The following is an 11,172-nucleotide window of genomic DNA, read 5'->3' as shown; positions in this document are numbered from 1 at the left end:
TGTTTGAACTGAGAAATCTATTTGCAGATAGTCCTGGTAGGAAATCCGGATTATCAGAAATCAGGGCCCTGGGGGTCGATTAATGATAAGCTTTTTTTATAGGATCTCAAAGCCAGAACAATGGCGTAGGTACTATATGACATGATGACAGGAGAGGGAACAGTTAAATGAGCGCACCATGGGAAAGTGGTAAGAACTTTAGGACAAATGGATTGAGATAGTTTGACGAATAATTTCCCCTCCAAATGATGGAAGAAGTCCAGGACTCTAGTGTGTACCGCTGCCATGTAATACCTTCTACATTCGGGAGGCTATGGCCCCCCTTTTTGTTTGAACCTGATCAGGACTTCTCCACGAGTACATGGATGCCCACTTGCCCAAATGAATCTGCAAAAGCTACTGTATAGCCTTTTCCAAAAATTGGAGGGAATTGCTACGGGACGTGTTGTGAGTTCTGTTTTTGGGCTCCCTCTGGTGGTTACTGATGGTACTGGGTGACTTGTGTTCTCTGCGGTCTCTGGTGTCCACCTGTTCCATCAGGTTATGGGAGTTTCCTATTTAACCTGGCTTTTTTGTCATTTCCTCGCCGGCTATCAATGTAATCAGCGTGTCTTTTTACCTCTGCTCCCTGCGTCTGTTATCTTCAGGACAAGCTAAGTTTTGATTTTCCTGTTCCACGTTTTGCTTAATTCTTGTCTTAGTCCAGCTTGCAGATATGTGATTCCTTGCTGCTGGTTGCTCTAGTGGGCTGAAATTACTCCTCATGTTCCATGAGTTGGCACATGAGTTCAAGTAATTTCAGGATGGTTTTTTGAAGGGTTTTTCGCTGACCGCACGGTTCACTTTTGTATCCTCTGCTATCTAGCTTTAGTGGGCCTCATTTTTGCTGATTCTATTTTCATAACTACGTATGTGCTTTCCTCTCATTTCACCGTTATTACATGTGGGGGGCTGCTATTTCTGTGGGGTGTTTCTCTGGAGGCAAGTGAGGTCTGTGTTTCTTCTAATAGGGGAAGTTAATCCTTCGGCTGGCGCGAGACGTCTAGGAATCATCGTAGGCACGTTCCCCGGCTACTGCTAGTTGTGTGTTTAGGTTCAGGATCGCGGTCAGCTCAGGTTCCATCACCCTAGAGCTTGTTTTGTTTTTGTGGTTGTCCTTTTGTGATCCCCTGCCATTGGGATCATGACAGTATAGCCGGCCAAAAAAAAAAATTGGTCATCGTTTTGGCTGAAGTAGGAGGAAAAGTAGTCTGAGGAAGTTTTTTTTTTTTTTCTCCCCCTCCTCAGTGTTTGCTGCCTAGCCTTAATTGCAGCTTGGCTGCTTCTTTCCTCCTCTTAATCCTTGAATGGCTCTGACCTCAGCTGTTTATCATGGACGTCCAGAGTTTGGCTTCCAGCCTGAATAATCTTGCTGCTAAGGTTCAAAATATACAAGATTTTGTTGTACATACGCCTATGTCTGAACCTAGAAATCCTATCCCAGAGTTTTTTTCTGGAGATAGATCTAGATTTCTGAATTTTAGGAGCAATTGCAAGTTGTTTCTTTCCTTGAAATCTCGCTCCTCTGGAGACCCTGCTCAGCAGGTCAAGATTGTTATATCTTTCCTGGGGGGTGACCCTCAGAATTGGGCATTTGCATTGGCACCAGGGGATCCTGCGTTGCTCAATGTGGATGCGTTTTTTCTGGCATTGGGTTTGCTCTTGAGGAACCTAACCTAGAGATTCAGGCTGAAAAAGCTTTATTGGCTCTCTCTCAGGGGCAAGATGAAGCAGAAATATATTGTCAGAAATTTCGGAAATGGTAGGTGCTTACTCAGTGGAATGAGTGCGCTCTGGCTGCAAAATTCAGAGATGGCCTTTCTGAGGCCATTAAAGATGTTATGGTGGGGTTCCCGGCGCCTACAGGTCTGAATGAGTCCATGACTATGGCTATTCAGATTGATCGGCGTTTACGGGAGCGCAAACCTGTGCACCATTTGGCGGTGTCTTCTGAACAGGCACCTGAGATAATGCAATGTGATAGAATTCAGTCCAGAAGTGAACGGCAAAATTATAGGCGGAAAAATGGATTGTGTTTTTATTGTGGTGATTCAGCTCATGTTATATCAGCATGCTCTAAACGCACAAAAAAAGTTGATAAGTCTGTTGCCATTGGTACTTTACAGTCTAAGTTCATTCCGTCTGTGACGCTGATTTGTTCATTATCATCCATTTCCGTCGATGCCTATGTGGATTCAGGCGCTGCCCTGAGTCTTATGGATTGGTCATTTGCCAATCGCTGTGGGTTTAGTCTGGAACCTCTGGAAGTTCCTATTCCTTTGAAAGGAATTGACTCTACACCTTTGGCTATGAATAAACCTCAGTACTGGACACAAGTGACCATGCGTATGACTCCCGTTCATCAGGAGGTGATTCGCTTCCTGGTACTGTATAATTTACATGATGTCTTAGTGCTTGGTCTGCCATGGTTACAAACTCATAACCCAGTCCTGGACTGGAAAACAATGTCTGTGTTAAGCTGGGGATGTCAGGGAGTTCATGATGATGCATCTCCGATTTCTATCGCTTCATCTACTCCTTCTGAGGTTCCGGTATTTTTGTCTGATTATCGGGAGGTTTTTGAGGAGCCTAAGCTCAGTTCGCTTCCTCCTCACAGGGATTGCGATTGTGCTATAGATTTGATTCCTGGCAGTAAATTCCCTAAAGGTCGTTTGTTCAATCTGTCAGTGCCAGAGCATACTGCTATGCGGAATTATGTTAAGGAGTCCTTGGAAAAGGGACATATCCGTCCATCTTCGTCCCCTTTGGGAGCAGGTTTTTTTTTTTGTGGCCAAAAAAGATGGTTCCTTGAGGCCTTGCATAGATTATCGTCTTTTGAATAAGATTACAGTCAAATATCAGTATCCTTTGCCATTGTTGACTGATTTGTTCGCTCGCATTAAGGGAGCTAAATGGTTCACTAAGATTGATCTTCGGGGTGCGTATAATCTTGTGCGGATAAGGCAGGGTGATGAGTGGAAAACCGCATTTAATACGCCTGAGGGCCATTTCGAGTATTTGGTGATGCCTTTTGGACTTTCTAATGCTCCTTCTGTCTTCCAGTCTTTTATGCACGATATTTTCCGTGAATATCTGGATAAATTTATTATCGTGTATTTGGATGATGTTTTGTTTTTTTCTGATGACTGGGAGTCTCATGTTCAGCAGGTCAGGAAGGTGTTTCAGGTCCTGCGGGCCAATTCTTTGTTTGTAAAAGGTTCTAAATGTCTCTTTGGAGTCCAGAAGATTTCTTTTTTTGGGTATATTTTTTCCCCTTCTACTATTGAGATGGATCCCGTCAAGGTTCAGGCTATTTGTGACTGGACGCAGCCTACATCTCTTAAGAGTCTACAGAAGTTCTTAGGCTTTGCTAATTTTTATCGTCGCTTCATAACTAATTTTTCTAGTGTTGTTAAGCCTTTGACGGATTTGACTAAAAAGGGTGCTGATGTTACTGATTGGTCTCCTGCGGCTGTGGAGGCCTTTCAGGAACTTAAGCGCCGGTTTTCTTCTGCTCCTGTGTTGCGTCAGCCAGATACGTCGCTTCCTTTTCAGGTTGAGGTTGATGCTTCCGAGATCGGAGCGGGGGCGGTTTTGTCACAGAGAAGCTCCGATGGCTCAGTGATGAAGCCATGTGCGTTCTTTTCTAGAAAATTTTCGCCCGCTGAACGGAATTATGATGTTGGTAATCGGGAGCTTTTGGCCATGAAGTGGGCATTTGAGGAGTGGCGTCATTGGCTTGAGGGTGCTAGACATCGTGTGTTGGTCTTGACTGATCACAAAAATCTGATGTACCTTGAGTCTGCCAAGCGTCTGAATCCTAGACAGGCTCGTTGGTCACTGTTTTTCTCCCGTTTCAATTTTGTGGTTTCATACCTGCCAGGTTCAAAGAATGTGAAGGCGGATGCTCTTTCTAGGAGTTTTGTGCCTGACTCCCCTGGAAATTCTGAGCCCACTGGTATTCTTAGGGATGGGGTGATTTTGTCGGCTGTCTCCCCAGACTTGCGACGTGCTTTGCAGGAGTTTCAGGCGGATAAACCTGATCGTTGTCCGCCGGAAAGACTGTTTGTTCCGGATAATTGGACCAGTAGAGTCATCTCCGAGGTCTATTCTTCTGTGTTGGCAGGTCATCCTGGAATATTTGGTACTAGAGACTTGGTGGCCAGGTCTTTTTGGTGGCCTTCCTTGTCGAGGGATGTGCGTTCTTTCGTGCAGTCTTGTGGAGTTTGCGCTCGGGCTAAGCCTTGCTGTTCTCGGGCCAGTGGATTGTTGTCACCTTTGCCTATCCCGAAGAGGCCTTGGACGCACATTTCCATGGACTTTATTTCGGATCTCCCTGTCTCTCAAAAAATGTCCGTCATATGGGTTGTGTGTGACCGCTTTTCTAAGATGGTTCATCTGGTACCCTTGCCTAAGTTACCTTCCTCCTCTGAGTTGGTCCCTCTGTTTTTTTAAAACGTGGTCCGTTTGCATGGCATTCCGGAGAACATCGTTTCTGACAGGGGATCCCAGTTTGTGTCTAGATTTTGGCGGACGTTCTGTGCTAAGATGGGCATTGATTTGTCCTTTTCGTCTTCATTCCATCCCCAGACGAATGGCCAGACGGAACGAACTAATCAGACTTTAGAAACTTATTTAAGGTGTTTTGTTTCTGCTGATCAAGATGACTGGGTTTCCTTTTTGCCGCTTGCCGAGTTTGCCCTTAATAATCGGGCTAGCTCTGCTACCTTGGTTTCTCCTTTCTTTTGTAATTCGGTTTCATCCTCGTTTTTCCTCTGGTCAGGTGGAGCCTACTGATTGTCCTGGAGTGGACATGGTGGTGGATAGGTTGCATCGGATTTGGAGTCATGTGGTGGACAATTTGAAGTTGTCCCAGGAGAGGGCTCAGCAGTTTGCTAATCGCCGTTGCCGCGTGGGTCCTCGACTTCTTGTTGGGGACTTGGTGTGGTTGTCTTCTCGTTTTGTTCCTATGAAAGTCTCTTCTCCTAAGTTCAAGCCTCGGTTCATCGGTCCCTATAGGATCTTGGAAATTCTTAACCCTGTGTCGTTTCGTTTGGATCTCCCGGCATTGTTTGCTATTCATAATGTGTTCCATCGGTCGTTGTTGCGGAAGTATGAGGTACCTGTTGTTCCTTCGCTTGAGCCTCCTGCTCCGGTGCTGGTGTAGGGTGAATTGGAGTATGTTGTGGAGAAGATCTTGGATTCTCGTGTTTCCAGACGGAAACTCCAGTATTTGGTCAAGTGGAAGGGTTATGGTCAGGAGGATAATTCTTGGGTGATTGCCTCTGATGTTCATGCTGCCGATTTGGTCCGTGCTTTTCATAGGGCTCATCCTGGTCGCCCTGGTGGTTCTCGTGAGGGTTCGGTGACCCCTCCTCAAGGGGGGGTACTGTTGTGAGTTCTGTTTTTGGGCTCCCTCTGGTGGTTACTGATGGTACTGGGTGACTTGTGTTCTCTGCGGTCTCTGGTGTCCACCTGTTCCATCAGGTTATGGGAGTTTCCTATTTAACCTGGCTTTTTTGTCATTTCCTCGCCGGCTATCAATGTAATCAGCGTGTCTTTTTACCTCTGCTCCCTGCGTCTGTTATCTTCAGGACAAGCTAAGTTTTGATTTTCCTGTTCCACGTTTTGCTTAATTTTTGTCTTAGTCCAGCTTGCAGATATGTGATTCCTTGCTGCTGGTTGCTCTAGTGGGCTGAAATTACTCCTCATGTTCCATGAGTTGGCACATGAGTTCAAGTAATTTCAGGATGGTTTTTTGAAGGGTTTTTCGCTGACCGCGCGGTTCACTTTTGTATCCTCTGCTATCTAGCTTTAGCGGGCCTCATTTTTGCTGATTCTATTTTCATAACTACGTATGTGCTTTCCTCTCATTTCACCGTTATTACATGTGGGGGGCTGCTATTTCTGTGGGGTGTTTCTCTGGAGGCAAGTGAGGTCTGTGTTTCTTCTAATAGGGGAAGTTAATCCTTCGGCTGGCGCGAGACGTCTAGGAATCATCGTAGGCACGTTCCCCGGCTACTGCTAGTTGTGTGTTTAGGTTCAGGATCGCGGTCAGCTCAGGTTCCATCACCCTAGAGCTTGTTTTGTTTTTGTGCTTGTCCTTTTGTGATCCCCTGCCATTGGGATCATGACAGGGACGGTTTGAAACAGGTATAAGAATTCAGGTAGGACGTTCATTTTTAGTATATTTTTTCTGCCGAACCAGAAAAAATCTTTCACCAGCCAAGAATTAAGCAGGGCCGTAACTACAACTGGGGCAGCCAGGGCACTGCCCCGGGGCACCAACCACCCAAGGGGCCCCAAACTGACTGTTCCTGTGACTGTGTCTAAGGCTGAACGATCCTTCTCTAAGCTTAAACTCATAAAAAAAACTACTTGAGAAGTACTATGGCTCAAGAAAGACTCAGCAGCTTAGATTTACTTTCAATTGAGAATAATCGAGCTCAAAAGATCAACTTTGACAAAGTAATTGATGAATTCGCTTCTCTGAAAGTTAGGAAACAAATGTTTAAGTAGCTGTTTAAAACTGAACAAATTGTAAATGTTTAAGTAATGTTATGTTTAAGTGACAAAGTTTAAATATATACTGTTTAAAACTACTCAATATTTAATAAACATATAGTTATTTGAAAATTGTGCAATATTTGGAATTATTCACCTCATTAATTTTCCAAACATATTCACCGAATATTTAACTTAATATTAAAACTTGCATCATAAACAAAATCTATTAAAGTTCTTGCGGAACGTGGTGAAGCCTGTGTGTTGTATACAACAATGCGTAGCAGGCTTCACCACGTTCTGCACAACCTCTAGTGATGGAAATGTTGAGGGGCCACACTATAAAGTTTTGCTCCGGGGCCCCGGCACTGGCACTGGAATTAAGATCTCTATGGAGTTGTTCAATAAAGGGCCCAAAATTAAGATGAAATAGATGGGAGAGATCTCTATGAATACAAATTCCTAAGTATTTACTGCCCTTTGAGGGCCAGGCAAAGGGAAAATTGGACTCGATGGAATCCTGTGTGGATTTGAGGAGGGAAACACCGAGGGACTCTGACTCAGCTGTGTTGATTTTAAAATTTGACCATGTGCCAAAAAAATCTATTTCAGCCATAACAGCAGGGATGGATATATGTGGTTGAGTAATATATAACAGGACATCATCAGCAAATGTGGAGCATTTGTATTCTGAGCCTCCCACCTTAATCCCCTTGATATCGCGGTTATCACGTATTGATGAGAGCAGGTGCTCCATCACTAGGATTTATAAGAGAGGGGACATCCCTGTCTTGTTCCATTGGTTATTATGAAAGGTGATGAGATTGTTACATTTATCTTCAACCTAGCTGACAGATTGCAATACAGGGCCATGACTTTGGCTATAAAAGGGTCCCCTACCCCAAGCTTTTTAAGAGAGTAATATACTTTGTGCCAGGAGACTCTATTGAACGCATTCTCAGTGTGTAACGAAAGTATTAGTAGAGGGATACCTCTTGATTGGGCATGATGAATAATGTCAATTGTTGTCCCAATCTTCCCTCTCAGGGAGGAATTCCACCTGATCCAAGTGTATGTTTTTGGTTAAGAAAAGTTGCAGCCTGTTCACCAATATTTTCACGTAGATCTTCAGACCCATATTCAGCAGAGATGGGTTTCTAGCTAGAACATAAATGTGGGTCCCCACCCTTTTTTGGGAGAACAGTAATATGTGCCTCTGTGGTTTGAGGAGGGAAAGGGTTTGTGCAGGATGCGTGGTTAAATCCTACTAGCAGGAGAGGTGAAAGGAGGGGAAGGAATGTTTTTTAGAATTTAACTATATCCGTCTGGCCCCGGGCTTTTTCCACTCGCTAACGACTGGGTAGCCAACTGCAATTCGGCCTCTGTTAAGGGTTCATCTAGAGATGAGGTGGGAGACGTTTTTCAAATGGTTCAGTTCTTGTGTCTCAGGCGTGTCTGTCTCATTCAAGGAAGTATTAACAGAGGATGTGTTGTTTGGTATACCATCGAGATTGTATAGTTTAGTATAACATTTATGGAATTCAGTGGCGATATCTTCCGTTGTATTTAACATTTGACCCGAGTTATCGTTTATTTTTGGGATGTGATTTTGGGCTTGTTGGTATTTTAGAGCTCTCGCTAGCGTGCGTCCACATTTATTGCTATGTTCATAAAACTTACTGCTACAGACCTGAAGATAGCGTCTATATCCCAAGTATAATCGTTTTTTGGCTTCCTGTCTGGCTGTTAATAGGTCTCGGACGGTTACTGTGGAGAGGGCATGTTTGTGGGCTACCGCAAGGGCTTCTATTTTGCGCAGAGCAAGATTAAGGTTATGTGCCCTATCTCGCTTCAATCGGGAACCATGTTTTATAAATAAACCCCTAAGAACGCATTTCAGTGCCTCCCATTTGATTGTGGGGGAAGATTCGTTAAATTTGTGGTCTTCCTCAAAGTTCAATATTGTGTTGGTCACATTCTGGGTGCACACCGGGTCCAGGAACAATGATTCGTTTAGTTTTTAAGACCACGAAAACTTGGGTAGACTGGGAATAACGAGAGAACTGAATACGGGAGCATGGTCAGACCAAAGCATAGTCCTTATCTCTGTCTCCGGCTGCCAAGATAGGGCTCGGTGTTGCACCGGGACATAATAAATTCTGCTGTAAGAGTCGTGGGGGAGGGGAATAAAAGGTATTTTTCGGACAATAAGACGCACCGTACCATAAGACGCACCCCAAATTTGGGGTGAAAATTGCAAAAAAAAAGATTTTTTTTATAAGATGGGGTCTGTCTTATTGTCCGAATTTAAGATCTCTTACCTGAGGGCAGGCAGTGGCAGAGCAGGGTCACAGGAGGCATGGTGGTGGCAGAGGTGAGGTGATGCTGAGCTGCGGTGGGCGGAATGGCGTGCACCTGAGCAGGGTCCCATCCTGCTTAGGTGGGCGACGACATGGCCTGGTGTCCATGGGGAGGTTGCGGCAGTGCTGTGGCGGCGGCAGATGTGTGGTCATTTCCTCAGGTGGCGGCGTCCAGGGTCCCTTCCACATTTCAGGTGACACCACGGTGGTATTGAAGGAGAGCAGCAGAGCTGGGTGAGTCACGGTTTTCCCGGTGATGGCGGCCATCTTCCTGAGGTCGCGCGTGCGCAGATTCAGTACTCTGCTTCCCAGGGCTTCAGGAAAATGGCCGCGGGAGGCCGTGCGTGCGCAGATGGAGATCGCGGCAGCCATTTTCCTGAAGCCGAGATCTCAATCTGCGAACTCGGCTTCAGGAAAATGGCCGCCGCGATCTCAATCTGCGCACGAAGACATTTTCCTGAAGCTCCAGGAAGCATAAAACTCAATCTGCGCACGTGTGGCCTCAGGAAGATGGCCGCCGCCACCGGGAAAGCCCTAACTCACCCAGCTCTGCTGCTCTCCTTCAATACTGGGCCGCGGCGTCACCTCAAATGTGGAAGGAACCCTGCTCACGCCATACCGCTCACCGCGCCACATCAGCCGGCACCTCTGTCGCCGCCACAATGCCGGTAAGCCTGCATTCCAACTATAAGATGCACCCACCATTTTCCTCACAATTTTTTGGGGGAAAAAGTGCGTCTTATAGTCGGACAAATACGGTAATCTTTGACAGTCGGTTGTGTGAGGCACCAAACGTCACAGAGCTATAATTGGAGAAATGCCCTCTTTACTTTTTTGATAGCTGAATATGATAGAGATGCTTTTCCTGTTGAATTATCTAATGTAGGATCTAGGGTCAAATTGAGGTCTACACACAGAATGACTGTACCCTGGACAATGGGTATAGCTTTGTCTATTAGGTCGAGAAGGAACTGAGTTTGACCCTGGTAGAGTCGCCTTGAATTTTTAAAACTAGGAACATATATCTTGCATTCTGATCTTTAATGCATTCAACAAACTCATGTGTAAGGCCTTTGTGAATGAGGATAGCTACTCCCTTACTCTTTGATTGGGTGTTGTTACATAGGTACCAGTGAGCATAGTATATGTTTTTAGAGGTAGGGGTATGATGTTCCTTAAAGTGTGTTTCCTGTAGGCACGCGATCTGTACCTTTTTCTGTACCTTTTTCTTTGTGGAGTAATCTAAGAATTTGGCCCATTTTTCCGGGATTTATATTTAAGTGTCGACATTGGATTGAGTCACTCGGTGGTCCGCTCCACTCAGAGTAAGATGACTGCAAGCATCGATGGCCATTTGAAGCAACTGTGGGAAAAAGACGATAGGGTGAAACAAACATAATTATCGTTCGGGGTATAAGTAACCATATTGAGTAGAACCAAGCATGTGGGGGTACCCGATCCCCTGGCAGTGTCCCTTAGGGGGGAAAGTGACAGCTAAGCATTGTGAGCACCAATGCTCCTTTAAGAATTACATTGCTGGAAAAAAGACTAACCAACCGACTATGAAAAACATTACTGAAAGGCAAAACTATTAAACTCCCATGGGATTACAGTGGGGCCAAAGGATCAAAGTGAATATTCTGTTGATAGGTGCTAGCAAGGTTAAGGCATTAAAACCTATGCATTTTGTCAAATATTTGTATGTGCTTCCCTGTGGAGCTACCCATATTTCTCACACGACTCCTTTCAAGGAGAAAACGTTAGGCTGTTTGTAGACTAACAGCCAGATGGAGTAAGTAGCTAAACATGGGCCTCCAGGATCAAGGTCCTTTTCTGGGCATCTGCGGCAGTCTCCAGGAGTGCTTGGTGACCCACTGTGAAATTTGGTGGAGGATCGGTGATGATCTGGGGATGCTTCAGCAAAGCTGGAATTGGGCAGGTTAATCTTTGCAAAGGACGTATGAATCAAGCCGCATACAAGGTTATCCTGGAAAAACAGTTGATTCCTTCTGCTCAGGCAATGTTCCCCAACTCTGAGGACTGTTTTTTCCAGCAGGACAATGCGCCATGCCACACAGCTAGGTCAATCAAGGTGTGAATGAAGGACCACCACATCAAATCCCTGTCATGGCCAGCCCATTTTCCAGACCTGAACCCCATTGAAAACCTCTGGAATGTAATCAAGAGGAAGATGGATAGTCACAAGCCATCAAACAAAGAACTGCTTAAATTTTTATACCAGGAGTGGCATAAGGACACCCAAAAGCAG

Source organism: Ranitomeya imitator, chromosome 2 (genome assembly GCF_032444005.1).
Source record: "Ranitomeya imitator isolate aRanImi1 chromosome 2, aRanImi1.pri, whole genome shotgun sequence".
NCBI lineage: Eukaryota > Metazoa > Chordata > Amphibia > Anura > Dendrobatidae > Ranitomeya > Ranitomeya imitator.
Note: the sequence above shows the minus strand (reverse complement) of the source record.